This window comes from Bos indicus x Bos taurus, chromosome 9, assembly GCF_003369695.1.
Source record: "Bos indicus x Bos taurus breed Angus x Brahman F1 hybrid chromosome 9, Bos_hybrid_MaternalHap_v2.0, whole genome shotgun sequence".
Classification (NCBI taxonomy): domain Eukaryota; kingdom Metazoa; phylum Chordata; class Mammalia; order Artiodactyla; family Bovidae; genus Bos; species Bos indicus x Bos taurus.
This window is the reverse complement of record NC_040084.1, coordinates 76728427-76744673: the sequence shown is the minus strand read 5'-3', so window position 1 is coordinate 76744673 and position 16247 is coordinate 76728427. Positions and strand designations below refer to the sequence as shown.

General features: G+C 37.1%; 1 protein-coding gene across 6 annotated transcripts in view; it reads left to right on the top strand.

The window, feature by feature from the left end:
- REPS1 (RALBP1 associated Eps domain containing 1) overlaps positions 1-16247 on the top strand; it is a 90015-nt gene that overhangs the window by 24508 nt on the left and 49260 nt on the right. The gene's annotated exons all lie outside the window — the stretch shown is intronic.

Sequence of the window (16247 nt, the reverse complement as noted above, 5' to 3'; positions counted from 1 at the left end):
CCCCCATCCATGGGATTTTCCAGGCAAGAGTACTGGAGTGGGGTGCCATTGCCTTCTCCGATATGAAGACTAAGTGACTTAATTTATAAAGTGCTAAGAAGGATGCCTGGCCCACAGTATTTAAATGTTTAACTTATGTTATTATTTTTAAAATTTTGCTAGAGTAGAGTTGCTGAGGCTCTAGAGTAGTCAGTTAAATCTTTGTGTAGAAAAACAGAGAGGTTCGACTACTAGTGACTGGTTTCTAAAAAATGACTCTTTAATTAAGATTAATATTCAATATGGTGTATTGTAAGGGAATAGGTTTTAAATGGAGAAAGCAATGGCACCCCACTCCAGTACTCTTGCCTGGAAAATCCCATGGATGGAGGAGCCTGGTGGGCTACAGTCCATGAGGTCGCTAAAGAGTTGGATGCAATTGAGCGACTTCACTTTCACCTTTGACTTTCATGCATTGGAGAAGGAAATGGCAACCCGCTCAAGTGTTCTTGTCTGGAGAATCCCAGGGACGGGGGAGCCTGTTGGGCTGCCGTCTATGGGGTCGCACAGAGTTGGACACGACTGAAGTGACTTAGCTGACTTAGCAGGTTTTAAATGTTGCTTTTCCAGTCACCTTTTGCCCCTTACTGGTTAAATGGCATCATTTATCTTTAACGATGTTTTGGAAGGGCAGTTATAAGCCTGGGTTTGCTTGAAACAATCCTGACTTAACGCCTCTTGTCCAGGCATACTTAGAAATTGTGTTCCCTTTCACTCCTGCAGATGTCTCAGGTTGGCTGTAAATTATATGCTCACCCTAAGTATAGTTTACTGGCCAGATTTACTTTACAGATTATCTCCATGCCTTAGTAACTACTATTTTAAGCTTAAGGTTTGGATGGTTTGTGGAGTTTTTCAAATCACTTTCATATTTTTATTGTTTTTGTCCTTTCTTACCTTTAGTCTGTATTATAGTTGTTTAAGTTGTTGTTAAGTAGGCAGTAGAAAAAAATTAATTGAATGTGAGGATAGGAACTACCAATAAACTTTATTAGCAGTCATATAATTTTTCATATCAGAGTCCTTATATTCAAGGCTGTCAGAAGTATTTTATTTGTTTAGACAACTAATGACTGTGATACTGATCACAAGCAGTAAAATACTGGTCTGTGTGCACTACTTTTATCATGGTTGACTGTCAAAGGGAGTTGATATTGCCCAAAGCAAGTAAAATTACAGTTACAGAATTAGAGATTAGATATTGCTAAGAGGAATCTCTTTAATTACCTGTACTATTCAGAAGTTCAAGTTAAGAACTTCATAAACTTTTAAAATCTGTCTCTGTGCTCTTTTATGTTAATTATTTAACTCAGTACATTCTTTATGGTTTCTTTTTTTAGCAGGTAGAATGAAATCTGCCTTCTAATATTAAGAAGATTCCAAGTCCTGTAGCAGTAATCTATATTGTAATAGTATGCTCGTTGATGAATTGCTGTGATAATGTTAGTAAGGGGAAAAGATCATATATTTGAACTTCTTCTGCTGACAAATTATAGGAGACATTGGTAGTTCTTCTTTACATTGAAAAAATATGACTTTTGCAAATACATGTATTGTAGAAAGGGGATTATTACTTATTTAGTACTTATCTGATATTTCAGTCCCTGATATATAGTAAGGGCTCAGGAAAATTTGATGTTGCTGTTTAGCTGACTTGGACAGATTTTATGTTTTTCTTATTTTTGAAATAGTCTGTAAAATAATGTGTGCTATTTGTCACCAATGAATATATGTTTTCTTAAAATTTTCTCTAAGGACATAACTGTTGAGGAAAGACTTGGAGAACTCATCCTTAACTGAGATGAAAAAGTGGTTGAAATGTGAACTGAAAGTTACGAATGAGGGTATGAGTGAAAGGAAGAAAAGAATCAAGAGAATGCCTGTTTATTTACCTAAATGTTAGGATAAAATCATAGCAGGAGAAAGCAAGAAGCTGTGTGGTCTTGAACTATAGGCTTGTAATCTAAAATCATTTGAGATGTATAAATAAAGCAAAAAGTGTTAAAGGTTTTAGGTAAGAAAGTAATATAGTAAAAGTGAGATTAGGTATTTTCCCCAGTAAGACAACTAAGTATCTTGAAAGGGTTAGTAAGATTGCATTTCACTTTAGACCTAAGAGAAGGAAATGGCAACCCACTCCAGTACTCTTGCCTGGAGAATCCCATGGACTGAGGAGCTTGGTGGGCTACAGTCCATGGGGTCGCAAAGAGTCGGACACTACAGAGCGACTCTACTACTACTACTACTACTTGGTAGGGAAATGGCGGTTGAGTTGGTCACAGAGTGACAGCTAGAGTCATTTAGAAATGCATAAATGCTTCATGAGTCTAGTGACGGGTGGGTTTCCCATATTGTTGGACTATGCTAAGTATTTAAATTGTTCTTGTAACAAAGGAAAATACTAGAGATTGATGTGTCTACCTTTCTTGTAAACAAGCGAAACATACTCTGTTGACAGAAGTATTTGAAAGATATTGTCAAAGAAAAAAAAAAAGTGAAAGATATTGTCATGTTGGAATGATTGGGCTTTGACTTGTGCCCCTATCTTCTTTGCCATTGACTTTTTTTTTCTTAACCTTTCTACTTGCCACAGTGTACTGCAGCAAAGATGATATGCAAACATGCATGGATCATGTGTAATTCAAACTGCATTGAACAAAGCAAGCATGTTTATTATTAGAAAATGTTTAATTTTTAAAGAAAAGGTAAAAATGATCTAGTAAGAAAAATTTAATTCAAATGAAGACTAACAGAATGAATTCGATGTTCGGAGGATGTGAGCACCATGGGAGAGCAGTTCCGTTCAGCACTGTCTGCTGCTGCTGCTACTGCTGCTAAGTCGCTTCAGTCGTGTCCGACTCTGTGCGACCCCATAGACGACAGCCCACCAGGCTCCCCCGTCCCTGGGATTCTCCAGGCAAGAGCACTGGAGTGGGGTGCCATTGCCTTCGCTCAGCACTGTCTACTCTGGCAAAATACAGTGCCGTATCTTTCAGTGGGTTCCAGTTGTGACTAAGTCATGGTCTCTGCCCTCAAGGAGTTTAATGGAGGGAGGAAGTGTCAATAGTGTTAACCTAATTACACAGATAAGTCATTCAAATGGTATAATAGAAGCTGGAATGCCAGTACAAAGAAAGCACTAGTTTTCTTGTTTATGGTGTAGAAAGGATAGAAAATATTATAGGAAGGAGGTTCTTACTATGGGTTGTGAAGGAAGGGTATAATTTTAACAGGCAGACATAGGTTAGAGAGTGATCTGGTGAGAGAGAGAAGCAAAAGTATGAAGATAGGTGAGCCCAGTGTAGGCTGACCAAAGTAGGAATGGGAGGACAGTTGGGGACTACTTTACAGAGAATCTTATGAGCTAGACTTAAATGAGTTTGTTCTTTACATATAATATTCACTATTTGGAGCTGTACTTTAAGATTTTTAATCCTGTAGTCTGTGTAGAAGTGGAAAGACACTGCAGCAAAATTGATTCAAAAATATTTCATTCATTCATTCATGTATCCATCCAAAAAACATATATTGGTACTGTGCCTCAGGAGTTGGTCTAAGTGCTAGAAATAGAAGAGATCTTCCTTGTTTGTTGGAGACTGACTTGTTTGGAAGATGTTGGCAATAAATAAGTGAACAGTAGGGTATTCGTGGTAAACCCTGAAATTGCACTTTGAGACCTGAGTGACCCAGGAAGTAGCCAAGCAAAGATCTGAGGGGCAGACAAACTGGAGATGCGGCAAGTGCAAAGTCCTTGAAGCGGGAGCAGTCTTGACTTACTGAAGGAAAGGAGGAAGGGTGTTTTAGAATTCTTGTATGTTATACTGTGGGTTGTGTAAGGACTGGACCTGACACACACAGGTCAGGGAAGGATGAGATCATTCATTTCCCTTGGTTACTCTTCACTTGTCTCAGTCGTTTGAGTCTCTTGCTAGATAATGAAATATTATATTAAGCCATTGTATTCATTAATAACCTGAGAATAATTTAGAGGGGCTTCAGAATCTCACTGTAGTATTTCTAGAGCTAAAACACTCAAGGACCATTAGTGGATTATAATATGTAATAACATCTGTATATATGATTATCTTTCATGAAACTCCTTCTCACCTTTTTCCACCTTGCTTGCTAGAGGATCTGAAGGAACATTACTGCAGTTTTTGCCATTTATTTTATGCCATTTTTCTAGTAGTAACTGTAGTATACTCTCTGAGACATTGTGTGTAGTAGGTAGTCCAGGTGTTCTAGTTGATCTGCATATTTTAAAAAAATTATCTGAATCCACATTAGCATTTAAAAGTGAGAACAGTATCATAGAATATTCTAGTCTTCTAGCTTTAGAAAAATCTGAAGATTGCATCATTTGACAGATGTTCTTCTATAGCAACAGTTAGCTAGAGCTGAATAGCAGCTGCTCCTGTCACACCTGCTCATCTTAGCTCGATGCTGCTGCTGCTGCTGCTAAGTTGCTTCAGTCATGTCCAACTCTGTGCGACCCCATAGACGGCAGCCTACGAGGCTCCTCTGTCCCTGGATTCTCCAGGCAAGAATACTGGAGTGGGTTGCCATTTCCTTCTCCAATGCATGAAAGTGAAAAGTGAAAGTGAAGTCACTCAGTTGTGCCCGACTCTTAGCGACCCCATGGACTGGAGCCTTCCAGGCTCCTCCTTCCATGGGATTTTCCAGGCAAGAGTACTGGAGTGGGGTGCCATTGCCTTCTCCGTCTTAGCTCACTACATCCCCCCATTTGGCCAGCTTCACTAATTTATGGTATACTTGCTTGCACCTGTAGACATGTTTTCAGTGGCTGCTCTAGGGCAGGGAGTGTATAGCATTGACATCAGAGCAATCACTACCATATAGAGAGTGTGCTCTCTAATAGCATTTCTCAAAGTTTGGTCTTAGAGCCCTGGTCTGTGAGGTTAAAATATGTTTTCATAATAATAGTGTTATTCCTCCCTGCTGCCCCCCCTTTTTTTTCTTTTGCTGTGCTGATGTTTTCATTCATAATGCAGAAGAAGTTGTCAATATAACTGACTCATTGGAAAAGACCCTGATGTTGGGAAAGATTGAGGGCAAGAGGAGAAGGGGGCAACAGAGGATGAGATGATTGGATCGCATCACTGACTCAGTGGCATGAGTTTGAGCAAGCTCCGGGAGATAGTGAAGTACAGGGAAGCCTGGTATGCTGCAGTTCATGGGGTCGCAGTTGGGCATGACTTAGCAACTGTAATAGTATTGTATTCTTTACTGACATACAGGCAAAACATCAGTTTCACTTTAAAATGTTCTGTATGTAGAAAAAATTAATTAAAAAAATCTTCATCCTTTAGTATATATCTTTTTAGTATCTTATGTGATGCAGTGGAAAGTATGCATAAACCACATTTGCTGGATACTGAAAAGTGATGACTGTCTTGAGAAGTACTTATTTTACTGTTTGAATTGTGGCCTATCCTGACTTTTTTTTTCTTTTTTGTTTTTATGGAGCATCGTTTTTCTTGAAGAAACAGCTTACTTGGGTTTTGGGCAAAGATTTTCTTGAAAATGAAGAAAGTATGAGTGTCACTTAAGGGAAACAGCTGTTACTATTTGTTACTAATGATATAAAATTCAAACTTTCTGCAGAAATTAGGATATTGGAATTTACCTGCAATCATGTGTTTGACTGCTTCGCAGTGTTTAATGACCTTTCTTATGAGACCAATGGTGATATTAACAAATGTAATTTTTTAATATTTTGTAAACGTGTCAACATTTGGAAGATCTGCATGACTCGATGAACCAATAGGTTACATATGGGGCAATATGGGATGCAATAGACCAGATACATCAGTGGACTTTTAACGTAAGAGTATGCAGAAAACTTTATGAGTGTGGCTTTGGATTCTGTATTGCAGCTAACCTTTAAGCAACTACCACTTGTAGAGTTTTGGTGTAGTATCAAAAAATACCAGGTTTATCCGAAAAGACTATGTAAATTGTCCTCTGTTTTCCAACACATATCTATGTGAAGTTGGAATGTTACTGCTTTCAACAAAGCAACATATTGCAGTAAATCAGATATAGAAACAGACATTAATGTTGTTGTAAGCTTGACATTAAGGAAATTTGTATATATATTTATAAAACATTGTACTCTTCTCATTTTTTTTAATTTGGGGAAAAAGTTATTTTCATAAAATTTTAAGTTACATGATGGAAGATTATTATTCTTGTATTATTCTTGTGTTTACATAAATTATTCTTGTGTTTACAGAAATTCATAAGTATGAGTTTTATTATTCTTGTGTTTACAGAAATTCATAGGTATGTATTTTTTAATTTTCCGATTTAAGTTCTAACATGGTAAATATCAATAAATACAACCCACAAAAACAAAAGCTTTGAGTAAGTCCTCCATAACTTTTTAAAGCATGTATAAGAGATCCTTATACCAGAAGAGTTTGAAAATCACTGCTCTGGGTGGAGTCTTATAGCATTGATTCCCAAAGTGTGTTATTAATAGAGTATCTGATTATGGACCACTAGTTTGAAAACATTTTAATAGATCCTAAACCAAAAGGAGGTTTGTTCCTAGGCTGTAGGATTTTTTTAGTGCCTCTTATGGGCTTAAAATGCATTGTGAAGTCTCCAAGGAGACTGTAATACATCAATTTATTCAGCTGCAGAGCCTTTAACTTGACTGGTGTTCTTTGGAATACATTTGGACCTGCTGCCCCATAAACATGCCATTGTTAAGAGTTCTGTTTAACTACGCCTCAAAGGCACCTGGGAACGGAAACCCTTTGGGCTCAGACTAATCTGGATTTGAATCCTGACTGCCACTTACTTGCCTCAGTTTCCTTTCCTGTGAACTGGGGATAATGGTGGCCAACATTAGAGGATTGTTCTGAGTATTAAGTGGGACAGCAAGTAAACAGTCTTCCTGATAACAAGTACTCAGTATAATTATTCCCTATTTTCCACTAATTTGTAGTAAACCTGAGTCTCCATTACAAGCATTCCCATGTCAGTAAAGCTAATGAGTCACAGAGAGGTGTGGAGACAAGTCTAGCAAGTTAGTGGAACAATAAAAGTTAGACTGACTTGGTAGCAGGTGTGTGTATAGGTAGACCAAACTGTCTGGGCTTTTAAGCCAACAAAAACAGCTTGTCCGCTGACCCAGCCCAATTTAAACTAAAGAATGTTTATAAAAATGAAAGCAATAGAATCACCTTCTTAATTTTAACTTGATGACTTTAAAGGGAGGATCTTCTTTCTATTGTATTTTATTATATTAAACATTCATAAGATTTCATTTTGGAGAGAATTTTAACAGTATTCTCAGTGATTTTGTATTGATTCTCAGTATTATGTATAGTTTCAATATATTTCTTATTCCATTTTTTTTTTGCATTTTTCTATTTATAATTCAGCTCATGTATTCAAGCTGAACTTCTCAAATAACTTCCATATATCTCTATTGTTAGCATTCCCTGTACCCAATGTTATGAGCATAGGATTAAAAAGCCTTCCTAATGCATTTAAACTACTCTTTCACTGTCACTGTGTACTAGGCATTCTGGACTTTTAGGACTTACTGGGGGCACTTGCTCTGAGGTAGCCAGCATTATTCCAGGAAAAGGACAGTGGACAGCAAGTCTTGGTAGAAGATTAAAAGCATGACTTTGAATTATAGCTCCTGCCCACTTTTGAGTCGCCTGGCCTTAGCCAGTCTGATTCTTTTTCTTCTTCACTAAAATGGGAATAATACTAATTCTACTCCATTATTTTCCGAATTAGATGGGAACACCTTGAGTAGTTAGCACTGTGCTTAGCATTGTTTGTGCTCAATAATGTTAGCCCCACCACCACCTCCATACTTTGTATATCGGAAGTAAAAAATGATGTTTGTGTCCTTTTTGCTCATTGGAGAGCTCTTCGAGTTACTGTTAAAGAACTGTTTATTCTTGTTTTCTACAGTATTAAAAGGTTGGTTCCATTTCTAAACAATGGCATTCAAAGTAGAAAGGCAGCAACTGGAACGACTACTGATGGAGCAGAAACGATAGCTTGGCAAAAAGGCAAAAGTCATAAATCACTAAAAAGAACAGAACAAAACAAACACTGTAGTGTGTTATCCTATTAGGTGAAGGAAAAAAAACTCTGCTTTTCTCAAGGGTCCTGAATACATGCATATGTTATCTTCTATGAGTGTTATAATTTTGTGCTTTACATTTAGATCTGTGATCCATTTTGAGTTAATTTTTGTAGAGGGTCTAGGTGTACTTTTTTTTGGCATATATCCTGCTTTCTGTTCTCTTAGCTTCCTGGTTCAGCGGTTCCATTTCTGGCATTAATTTGGGGGAAACGTATTATTGTTTCAAATATTTCTTCTGTTTTATTCTCTTTATTCACCTTATTACACATATGTCATATCTTTTGTTGTCCTACAGTTTTCAAATATTCTGTTTTTTCCTGTTTGCTTTTCAGTTTTAGAGGTCCTGTTGAGATATCCTTAAGCTCGAATTGATGATTATTTCCTCAGCCATGTCCACTCTGCTAATAATCCCATCAGAGACAATCTTTATTTCTTCCATAGTGTTTTAAATATCCAGCTTTTTTTTTCCCTTTAGGATTTCCATCTCTCTGCTTATATTGTCTGTCTGTTCTTGCATGGTGTCTACTTTATCCATTAGAACTGTACACATATTAATCATAGTTTTAAGTTCCTGGCCTATGATTCCAACATCTCTGATGTATCTGAGTCTGATTCTAATGCTTGCTTTGTTCCTTCAAAGTGTGATTTTTTTTTTTTTTTTTTTTTTGCTTTTTAGTATGTCTTGTAATTTTTTTTCTGGATAGCATGACCTGAAGTGTTGGGTTAATGGGCTACCATAAATACTTCTTTAGTAATGTGGTGGTGAGGTGTGGGAGGAAGCAAAGCATTCTGTAGTCTTATGATTCTGTCTCAGTCTTTCAGTGAACCTGTGAACTTCATAATTGCTTCTCAGTCCCACCCATATTCCCTCCTCTCTTCTTCGGTGGGACAGGATGGATAGAATGGCATTTCCCTTCTCCCAGGCCACTTAGGCTCTGATAAATACTGGGCAGGTTGGGCTCTGGTTAAATAGTTTCTCCTGAGGACGGGCCTTGTTAAGAGCAGAATGCTTTGGTGGATTTCAGGATGGTTCCTTCCCCCTCCGCCTCCTAAAAGCACTAGGTTTTTCTCCCACATTCACTCTGAGAACCTGGTGGAGGTTTCTCCTTGAGGTAAAGCCCCTGTATGACTAGGTCCCCCTGTAGTTTTCTCTCTCAGATTTGTGTGCACTGAGCTTACAGAAGTTCATCAAGGACAGTTAAGTCTTCCCTTCCTTGGCACTGGTTTTAGAGAAGTTGATGTTGATGGGTTTCTCTTCTAGTAAGTTGTGATTCTCTGTATTTGCTCCTTCTTGGTCTCCAGTTTGGGTAGCAGCAGTTTTCTCTATGATCTCTGTTCTCCTACATATCCAAAAAGAGTTCTTGACTTTTTTGGTTTGTTCACGTAGACCAACACCCAGAAGCTGGTGTCTTTTCTCTTCACCTTCTCTTATCCTTCCCTCTCTTAACTTGTTGCTCTACTTTTACACACTTGATATTGAGAACATTAATTCTTAATTTTAATGTTTTGACTTTAGATTGACTTAAGAATCTAAAAATTCAATGTAAAAAGGTCTTTACAATATGATATAAATATTTTTACTTCTGTTCCAGGCGTTGTACTGTGATTACATTCCTTTACTTTCTCAACTGCCTTTCTGTTTTTTTCTTGCACTGTTGCTTTCATATCCATTCTCTATTTTTTCTGAAATGTTCCTCTTAGAGCATTCTGTCAATTTACTCTGTCTGAACTGGTTACAGCTTAGGCCAGTTGCATAGCCATTCTCCGTTGCAATGTTATTTCTCTGTTTTCTTGGTGTGCATCTACTTTTTTTGTGTATGCCCTCTCTCCAGATTTTGCTAAATAACGCCATTTTCCCAAGAAAGAGTTTGTAGGAGATAAACTTACTAAAATTTCTTCATCTATGAAAGTATCTGTTTTTGTTATCATCTTGATACTGGATACAGAATTCTAGGTTGAAAATGCTTTTTCTTAGAACTTTGAGAATATTGCTCTATTGCTTTCTGGTTTTCAGTATTACCAGTGAGAAGTCTGATGCTAGTCCAGTTAATATTTTTTTCTGAAGCAGTCTTCCTTATCTCTCTGCCCTATGCCTGTTTTGGCTGCTCTTACGATTTCTGAAGTTACACAGTAATCATGTGTATAGGAATTCTTGAACTCATTATGTTGAGCACTCAGTAGACTCTTGCAATCTGAAAACCTCTGTCCTTTAGCTTTGGGGTAAATCTCTTGTTCTTTCATTATCACTTTTCTCCTTCCTCTGCATTGTTTGTAGATATCATTTTAATAAAAATTTGGCCCATCTAGATTAATCTTCTTTGTTTCTTTTCTCTCATATTTTCTAATTCGCCTCTCCCTTTCCTGCTTCTGGAGAAAAAAATATTTTTTTTAATCTTCTCAAATTTTTACTAAACTTTGTATACAATTGACCATTGAACAACATGGGTTTGACCTCTGCAAGTCTAGTAATGTGCAGATTTTTTTCCAACAAGTGTACAGTTGGTTCTTGGTATGTGTGGGTTCTGCATCATCAGGGGTGCAGAGGGCCAGCTATAGGACTGGACGCATCCTTGCATTTTGGTCTCCCTGACAGGTCCTAGAACCAGTCCCCTGTGGATACCAAGGCACCAGCTGTATTTCAGTACCTCTTATTCTCTGATTTTTCCTTTTTCATAGTATCATTGCTGTCCTGTTCTTGTTTTGGGGGTGAGGCAGTATTATCTTAAATCTCCCAGAAGATACACTCTGGAATATTTTTAAGTGACCTTTCTTCCTTGAATTATGTCTTTCAGAGTTTTATTTTCCCTGTTTGTAACTTTGGCAGTTCTCTTCCATTTTGTAGGCTTTCTTCAGTTGGTTGTTGATCTTAGAGGCAGTAGAAAAACTGAGCACTGTATAATGGGAAATAACACTTCAGAAGGCTGCCTCACTTTAGGAGGAGTGGGTCAGATGTTCTTTTTAATTGGGTTGCTAAATGCTAGAAACAGAAGCTTTTCTCTAGGGCCACAACTCCTGTCTATGTCAGCAGTCCTAGTACTTCCTTGATATTTGCTTTTGTTAGTTTTTCTTGCCTTTGTTTTTACTTGGAGGGTAAAGTCTAGTTGGTAATATTCTATGAGCAACTGTAGGGATAGGGAACTTCATCTGTTCCAGTCTCACTCTGTCATAACTAGCATTTCTAGATGAGTCCCTGCATTTTGCAGGCCAAAATGATTCTTATCTCCATGGATATTCTTGGCACTGACTTCTTCTATCCTACTTCATTAGGTATGGCACCTGCTTTTCTTAAATTTATTCATTTATTTTTGGCTGTGCTGGGTCTTCGTTGCCGGGCAGGCTTTGCTCTAGTTGCGGCTAGCGGGGTGCTACTCTGGTGTGTGGGCTTCTCACGGCAGTGGCTTCTCTTGTTGTAGAGCTCAGGGTCTAGAATGTGGGCTTCAGAAGCTGCAGCACGTGAGCTCAGTAGTTGCTTTTTCCAGGGTCTAGAGCACAGGTTCAGTGGTTGTGGCACGTGGGCTCAGTTGCTCTGTGGCATGTGGGACCTTCCTGGACCAGAGATTGAACTTGTGTCTCCTGCACTGGCAGGCAGATACTTTACCACTGAGCCACCAGGGAAGCCCCATCTGCTTTCTAATTGCTATATTTTCCTTAAATTTCCTCTCAGTTATGAAATCCCTTACTTAAAAAAGATACCTGAAAGGAAAGGAGATAAATTTGTGTGTTTGGTGTATTGTCTTAAGCCACAAGTTCAAAATACTTGTGAAGGCATGAGGGCACCCTGTATTTTAGAATTTAAAGACTATTCTTCAGAAATTATAATAAAACCCAATTTGGTGCTTATAGGCGTTAGCTCTCAGCTCTCAGGAAAATGTGGTTTTCAAGAATGATTTAGTCTTTGACATCCCTGACTAAATTAAGTACATTATGATCAGGATAGTAAGTAAAAAGTGATAATAATGATATTCCTGGACCAGACCTTGTTGTAAGTGCCATATGAGACAGTATATTCTTTTCCCCAGTTTACATATGAGGAAACTGAGGCACATTAAAATTATATAACTTCCTCAAATACTGTATGAATGATATAGAATGATTGCCTAACTGCAGTAATCTCTGTAGGTATTAAAGCAAACTACAATCTACTTTATCTTTTCCTGGGAAAAAACCCCAGGCAGCCAGGATTCTGTGCCCTTCAGTAAGATGTTACAGTTACTCAGAGTTACAGTACTTGACTGTGTTACATTTTAAAGCGTATTCTATCTCTACAGATTTGTTCTACAGTTGTACAAGTGTACAAAGATAGATATATGCACATGAATGTTTATGGCATTATTTGTAATATAAAGCTGGAAAAACATAAATGTTCATCAGTAAGGGGCTGGTTAATTTGCAATAGGAATATCCATGCAATGGAATGCTGTGTTAAAAAAAAAAAAATGAAAGAGAACTATTTATGCTGATATAAAAAGATCTTTGAATAGTATTATGTAGAAAAAAATCATATATAGTATGACCCTACATGGGTAAAAAGTATGTGTGAAGTATGTGTGCTCATATGTTTGTATACGTGTAGAGAAAATTGGAAGAACATAAAAAAATTGTTACTTTTGATGAGGCTTATAAGAACTTTTAATTCTGTATTGTAAGTATATCTCACTTCTTTTACCATGAGCATATACATTTTGTAATGTTAATAAAATAAAGGTTCATCATTTTCAGTAGCTGTCAGTAGTGTACCAGCAATCACTCGCTGGCCCTGGGTTTCCTAAATGAGTTAGAATCTAAAGGGAAGGGTGTGGGACTCTGTATCTTAGGGACTTTAAGTGGTTTTCATGATCAGATAGCTGTGTGAGCTTTTGCACAAATATGCATGATTTCGAATAAGGGAAAATTACCATAAAGAGGCAATTAAAAAAGTGAGACTCCTTTGAATAATGTTGAACTAATAATAACTTTCTAAATCTGGAGGTGATAAATGATTTTCTTGGAAATTATCAAATATTTTAGAGATAGAAAACCTAGTTTATTCCCAATAACATGGAAGAAAATGAGTTGTATATCAGAGATGCCCACCCTGTGTCATTGGTGAACTGTCTTCTAAATCTTTAAGGATTATGGAATTCCTAATCTATTTAAAGTATTTTAGAGCAGGAAAAAAGCTTGCTAGTTGTGCTTACGAAGCCAACTAATATCAATTCCATACCTTTCAGATATAATATTTTTTTAACAGTCATTTTAAGATTGTGGTTAAAATTTTATATAAATATTATTTGAAAATGTAATGCACCATGACTAAATGAAATTCATTTTAGGCATCAAAGGGTGGTTTGATGTTAGGAACTCTATTAATAGAACTATTAATATTAATAAGGCCAAAGAGAAAAATTAACCATCTTTTCATTTTCTGCTCCAAAATGGACATAATAAAACTAACATCTCTGTGGTTTTTTTAAAATATAAGGCCCCAAACAAAACTATTAGAATAGTAGAACTAGCTAAATAGTTTCTTAACAAAGGTATTGCACAGTATTAGCCAACAGTGCCCTTAATGATAAAACAGTGAAGTGGTCTTGTTAAAGTTAGAAACCAGACTGTACGTGAAAATTGCTGTCCCAGTTAAAATCTCCATTTATTTTGATAAGTGATTTTAAAGATTATTTGAAAGATTAAGTAACATGAGAATAGCAAAGGAAATTCTAAACAAGAACAAAAAGCAAAGGTTGGGCTAACCTTACTCCAGGTATTTAAATATTATAAAGCTAAAGTAGTTTTAAAAGAAGGTTAAGCAGCTATATCCCAATTTAAAATTGTTTTAAAAAATAAAGTAGAGATGACAAAAAAAAAGAATGTTACAGATCCAGGAATAGTTATGTAGAGCTGTGTAACACAGGAGGTCAAATATAAATACACCTAAGTATGTGAGTGGCTTTTCAAGTTGCTGGAGAAAAAGATGAAATGACAGATGATGAGAAACATTCTCATACTGACTGTGAAAGAATAAGTTTCAGTAACCTTTTGGAAAGGCAATTGGCGATAGGTTATGCATTTTAAAATAAACTGATAGTTCGGTCCAGCAGGTCTCCTTCTAGGAATTTATTCCAAATATTTCTCTAGAGACAGATTTTGTCTTAATTCACAGATTGTGATAGTAATTTAGACTTCTTGGTAATTTCAATCCTGATAGGCCTCTTTCGACTGTTTTTTCAGGTATTATTTTTGTAAATTTATGTCATAACGTGTTTCTTCCTCTCCAGTGTTCACACAGCGACACACATGCCTGACTTGGGCCACAGGATGAGTCTCGCAAGGGATGCCGGCGGGAGGAGCTGTAGAGGAATAATCGCATTTATTGCCTCTGATTCTTTTTATCTGCTCTTTTCAAAACATCTTTCTTGAGGCGGCAGCTTGGCATACAGACTTTTAAAATTTTGTTATGTCTGCTACAGTAGAAGCATAGTATTTCTCCTTGCTCTTCTACCCCATCCCACTCCCCACTTCAGCCTTACATCCTGGGAAGAACTTTTGATTTGGAATCAAAAGACCTGATTTCTAGTGTCTCTTCTACTGAACTAGCTCTGAGACTTAAGAGAAGCAAAAGTGCCCTTCTAAACTTACTTTCTTTAAAGCCAAATATCTTAACCTGTTTTGTACTTCTCTTTCTACTTAAATTCCTCCTGTTTATTCCTTAACCCATTGCTAACTGGATTTTATCCTACCTCATCCCTATAACTGTTCAAGTAACAAAACATAATTGTAAAACATAGATCATATTCCGCCCCCCCCCATTTTTGGGGGTTCTGTTGCTTCTTTTTAGAAATTATTTATTATCAATTTTCTGATTAAATAATATTATATATTTTTGGAGTACATACAGCCTCATGTATATAAATATAGAAATATCCCTTAATCTCAGCACCCAGAAATATATGCTGGCATATTCACTACCATTTTTATGTATATATTATAATAGAATTGGGTTATGCTTATGTATATGCTGCTTTGTGTTCTGCTTTTTGCTTTCATAACATTAATCCTATAAGTGAATTTTAAAGGCTACATATTTTTCTCATATGGCTATTCCATAATTACTTTTATCTATTCTTGGGAGTTTAGGTGGCTTCTCGTAACACCTTGTATGTAAATCTGTGTGTGCAATGATTGTTTCCGTTAAAGCTTGCTCGCACCTTCCAAAGCCTTGTCCCGCCTTTGGTTTCCCACTTTCTGCTGCTATTTTTTCCCACTTTCTCTTTCATAAGCTCCTTTTTATACCTGCCTGTTAGGTTTCCTTTTGTCACTCTGGGCTTGCTGGCAGTCTCATTTATTGGTCCCCCAGCTTCAGTCATGACCTCCTGTCTGCTTGCCAGGATGGAGCACAGCTCCTCAATGTACTCCCTTCTGAACTCTACCTCTTTGTTCTGTTACCAGGGTATCTCCCCCTGAAAATCTCACAGGCACCTGAAACAGATGTAGTAGGGATAAACAAACTACACGTGATCCCCTTTTAGGTCTTCCCTTTATCTAGCTCTTACCTGGTGTATTTTAGATGCTTTGGGTTATAAATAAAAGTATCTGAGATGTATAATGATCCCTGAGGGGGTTCCCAGTGGGCACAATAACCATAACACAATGCCTTCATATGCTGCCTGGCTGTGTGCTCTTCATTCTTAACTCTCACCCTCCTTTTCCCCGTAGTTCTCTTAATGTAAACCTGCCTCTTTATCCTCTTTGCCCTTTTAAATTTACACAGAAGTGATGCCCCTTAGTGACAGAAACAGGAGCTTCCTCCCATGATGATCAGTCATAGCAAAAATGTCGTCTTTCCTAGTGCAAGTAAACAAATGGTTATTGTTATTGTGATATATTGCTGAACCATTGATAGGTACTTCTTTGCAATTCTACTAAATACTTTACTTCTGACTTAGTATCACAACATCTCAGGTACCTTAATCTTCCTTTGAATGTGTTGGGAAAAAGAAAATAGACTAAATTAGACTAAATATGCTCTCTTTGTACAAGAATTTGGATTTTTGAGAAGCTGAGATAAGGTTACTTAGTGCTTGTTTTAGGG